We start from the raw sequence: 4888 nt of genomic DNA, 5'->3' as shown, positions 1-4888 counted from the left end.
TTATGGTGGGACCAGTTCCAGGCCTGGGTGCTGGGTCTGCTTGTGGTAGCCAGTGGAGGGATTGGGGGAGCAGAGAGGAGGGCTGGCAGCCTCCCTTCTCTGGCCTAGGCAGGTCACTGGGGCCCCGTAGTGTGGTTGGGGTTTGGGAGCAAGCCAGCCATCCAGGAAGTCTGTGGGGGTAGCCAGGAAGGCAGGGAAGCGTGGAACAGGCGGGGAAGCAGCAGGAGAGAGGATGGGCTGCTGCAGCAGGGAGAGGATGTGAGGAAAGGGGAGAGACAGATGGGAAAACAGGAGAGCAGCTGACAAGAAGGCTGCAGCCGGCAGGGGGTGGATGAGTGCTGTAGGGCTGATGACTGAGCCTGCTTCCTACTCTTCATTTGGGAAGGTCTAGGAAGGTGGCTAGAGGCCTGGAGAACAGGGCAGTAGGGAGGAAAAAGGGAAGATGACTGGGAAACTTCTACCTTCCAAGTTGTGGAAAAGAAAGGGGAAAAAAGAAGCAGCTTTTGTCATTTGGTTCTGCAGCCAGAAGCCTGACCTCTCCCTGGTGCTGGTTTTGTGCCCACCCCCGCCTCCAACAAGGCTCCTCACTTTCCTGACCCTCATTCCTTCCTTCATCCACTCAACAACAGATACGGGTATATTGGAAGTCAGTGGAAAGTTCAGCTGTGCATTGCCGTTGTTCGGGAGCTGGCCCTGTCCTCCTGGGTGGGGTGTCGCCACCATCCTGCCAGCTGTCCGCCCTGCAAACCTCAGCCAAACCCTATAGCTCTAAGGGAGGCACTCTGCAGTGGCAAACCCTGATTCTTCTGCTGCCGCCGTCAGAAAGGCCCCATCCAGCCTTCCCACCTGCCCCTCTCCCCAAATCCCACTTTTCTCAGCCCAGTTTCTGTGCAGACCCTCAGCGATTTGTTGGCTACTGCTTACCACCCTCTGTTCCCCTCTCTCAGCCTTTGCTCATATCTCCTGCCACTTGAAAATTTCTCTTGTTCAACTCCGTGTTGCCTTCCTGCAGGATGTCTGTTTAGATCGGGCCACCCCGCCTGCCTTGCCTGCCCTGCCTGCCCTGCCTTGGCTGCGGATGCCATAGGGTCACTCTTCAGTAACCAGTCCGAGTGGTCCTGGGTGCTCTGAAGTGCTCTGTTGGTGGGAATTGCCTACTCAGTGAGGCGTATTTCTTGAGGGCCAGGATGGCCTTTCGTTCCCTTTGAGGGAAGCCAATGGCACAGATGCCAAGAGCTGAGTTCTGGACTCCCCGCCTAGCTACACCTCCACAGCCTCGCCCCGACCACAACCCATAATTTCCCGCGGCCTCATGTGTACAGTGGGAGAAACACCTGTCTGCTTAGTCCTGAGGATGTTTCTTAAACCATAAAGAATTCTACAAAGTGTAAGAGATTTTTTCGTTTGGGCCCCTACCACTCCCTTTGCACAAACACACATTCTGGCATGCAGTGGCATGGTGATCTGCCTTCACCATTTTCCTTCCTTCTTGCTTCCTGCTTCTGCCCCTCAGCCTCCAGCCACAGTGGTTTCCTGGCTCCATCTTTATCAGGCAAGCACACAGAGTGACGAAAGGAACACCAGGGGTTTTAGTTTACAGTAATCTAAATCTCAGCCTTTCCCTATTCCCTCCCTGCAATGTGGACACACAATCCATTCAAGGACTAACAGGTAAAACTGCTCCCTCTGGCTTAGCTTGCCCCCAGCGTGGAGCTGGGCACTGAGTAGGTGCCAGGCATGGGTGGTGAGTGGATGCAGCAGGTTCGCTCACATGGTGGGTAGACAGAGACATGAAAGCATCATGTACTGACCCCCGAACTCCACTCTCACACTTGACCCTCAGACTCACAATCATGTATTACTTCAATTTCACTTGGGCCAATGTCGACCATGGTAATTATTCATGTTGTGGGCCTACCATGTGCCAGGTCATGGTACCCAGTCCCTATAGATTCTTGTCCCTGTGGAGACACCTGGCATAAAGGTGGGAGAGGGTGGCTTGGTGAGACCAGGTTGCCCAGGGCAGGGAAGGGCAGGATGGGGTTAGTGGGTAGGGGCCTATGGAAGATCCAGGGACCCAAAGATGTTTGCAGGTGAGTAGAAAGCCTTCCAGGGTCCCAGCTGCTTGTTCCTGTCTCCTCCCACCAGGATTGGAAGTTGGCGGGAGGCCTAAGGTCTGAGCCAGGCTGTCATTTACCAACAAGTGTATTCTCATTGGGTGGAGCTGCTGAGGTGCTCTGGTGCCAGGGTTGGCCTCGCTTGCTTGGGCCTGGCTTGTAGACCACAGTGGACAACCCCAGAATGGAACAAGTGCACACACAGTATATTCATTTTTTTTTCTGACTCACAAATTAGAATACATTATATAACATGAAGACCAAATCCTTGAGCCTCCACCACAGCCATGTCGTTCTTCCTGGAGCTTTACTTCAACATGGACAATGGCTACTTGGAGGGACTAGTGCATGGCTTGAAGGCCGGGGAGCTCCACCAGGCGGACAACTTCAACCTGGTGCAGTGCAAGACGCTCGAGCACGTGAAGCTGCACCTGCAGAGCACTGACTATGGCAACTGGCCAACGAGGCATCACGGCTGACAGTGTCAGTCATTGATGTCCGGTTCAAGAAGATGGTGGTGGAGTTCTGCCACGTGAGGAACCATGCCTATGAGCCACTCACCAGCTTCCTGGATTTCATCACTGACAGCTGCATGACCGACAGCGTGATCCCACTCATCACGGGCACACTGCACCAGCACTGTGTCACTGAGTTCGCACCCAAGTACCATGCACTCAGCAGCTTTGAGCAGATGGAGTTGTGAACATTTCACAGACACCTGCTGAGCTCTGCCATGCCATTCTGGTGGACACACCCCTGGTGGCTGTTTTCCAGAATTGCAGGTCAGAGCAGGACCTCGATGAGATGAACATCGAGCTCATCTGCAACAAGCTTTACAAGGCCTACCTGGAGTCTTTCTACAAGTTCTGCACCCTACTGGGCAGGACCACGGCCCACGCCATCTGCCCCATCCTGGAGTTTGAAGCAGTCCGCTGAGCCTTCATTATCACCATCAATTCCTTTGACACAGAGCTGTCCAAGGAGTACCGTGCCAAGCTCTTTCCACACTGAGGGCAGCTGTACCCTGAGGGCCTGGCCCAGCTAGCTTGGGCTGATGACTACGAGCAGTTTAAGAACATGGCTGACTACTACCCAGAGCACAAGCTGCTTTTTGAGGGTGCAGGCAGTAACCCTGGAGACAAGACCTTGGAGGATCTATTATTTGAGCATGAGGTGAAGCTGAACAAGTTGGCCCTCCTGAACCAGTTCCACTTTGGTACTTTCTATGCCTTTGTGAAGCTCAAGGAACAGGAGTGTTGCAACGTTGTATAGATTGCTGAGTGCATTGCCCAGGGCCACCGCTCAAAGATCAACGACTGCATCCCCATCTTCTAGCACCCTGGCCTAGGGCTCCCCACAGGTGTGTGTGTCTGCATGTGCTGGGACCAAGGCCATGGCTCACATGCCTGCCCTGGGGTAGCACATTGTCCTAGCATTTGCCCAGCTTCCCTGCTCTTCTGAGGCTACTCCTGGGCCTGAAAAGGGGCTGGGTGCCTGCTCCTCTGACCAAAGAGAGACCAAGTCCCCCTCCAGATCAAGGAGGTCCCTCAGCTCTGTTACAGCCACTGATACATCTGAGAAGCATGTGGTCAGTTTTGTGCCCCTTCCTAACCTGAGAATCCCTGGGGGCAGCCTGAGCCTCCTCTCCCCTCTGTGGGTCTCCCCCAGAGCCATGGGGAAGCAGTGTGTGTGTGTCCTTGAGGCGTGGGAGAGGTAGCTGTGCACATCCTTTCTCAGCTCTGCCCCTCTGAACAATAAACTGCCCTCTCGAAGGAAAAAAAAGACCGCACACTTGACATCAGAGCTCTCTGGTACTCATGTAGTTGCTGAACATAGAAACACAAATGTTCACACACACACACACACACACACACACAGTACAACCATCCAGCCCCTTGCAAGACAGGCCCCTTGCACCTCCTGAGCCACCTATTTTTTGTTGGCTTCCACTTGCACCACAAAGGTTCAGCTGTAGTCAGCCTCCAAGCTGTGCCTGTGGTCCTTCCTGCCCCTGCCTCTGCCCTTTGATGAGTGATGAGTCTGGAAGAGATCCATGGGGCTGGGCTCGGGCAAGGGAGCAGTGAAGGAAACCTTAGGGCCGGTCGGAATCTGGCTTAGCAGAGGAAAGATAGGCTTTGGAAAAACGCAAACGATCCAGTTGGAAATCAGGTGGAGGATATGAGCAGACTTTCTCCAAAGAAGACATGCAGATGGCCAACATGTACATGAAAAGATGCTCAACATCATTAATCATCAAGAAAACACAAATAAGAACCACAAGACACCACTTCACACGTGTTAGAACAGACGCCATCGAAAGACGAGACGTAACAAGTGCTGGTGAGGATGTGGGGAACAGGGAGCCCCGTGCACTGGTGGTGGGGATGCAGACTGGTGCAGCCACTGTGGGAAGCAGTGTGGAAACAGGTTCCTCAAAAAGTTAAAACTAGAACTACCATATGACCCAGCAATTTCACTTCTGGGTATATTTAGTCAAAGAAAATGAAAACACTAGCTAGAAAAGGTAGGCACCCCCATGCTCACTGCAGCACTACTCGATAGCCAAGACACGATAGCCAAGACACGGCAGCAGCCTAAGTGTCCACTGGCAGACGAAAAGGGTACAGGAAATGTGATACACACACACAGTCATATTATTCGGCTGTAAAAGGGAAGGAAATGTTGCCCTTTGCAATAACATGGATGGACCCTGAGGACATTATGCTAAGTAAAATCAGTCAGATGGAGAAAGACAAATCTCACTTACATGT

The 4888-nt window shown here is 53.0% G+C and overlaps 1 pseudogene; it reads left to right on the top strand.

Annotated features, from left to right (window-relative positions):
* Positions 1–2404: 2404 nt before the first annotated feature.
* On the top strand, positions 2405–3452 carry LOC123808731 (annotated as a pseudogene).
* Positions 3453–4888: the final 1436 nt, after the last annotated feature.

Source organism: Phyllostomus hastatus, unplaced genomic scaffold, assembly GCF_019186645.2.
Source record: "Phyllostomus hastatus isolate PE091 unplaced genomic scaffold, TTU_PhHast_1.1 phas_scaffold_501, whole genome shotgun sequence".
Taxonomy (NCBI): domain Eukaryota; kingdom Metazoa; phylum Chordata; class Mammalia; order Chiroptera; family Phyllostomidae; genus Phyllostomus; species Phyllostomus hastatus.
The sequence above is the reverse complement of the archived record's forward strand: the minus strand, read 5'-3'. Positions and strand labels throughout refer to the sequence as shown.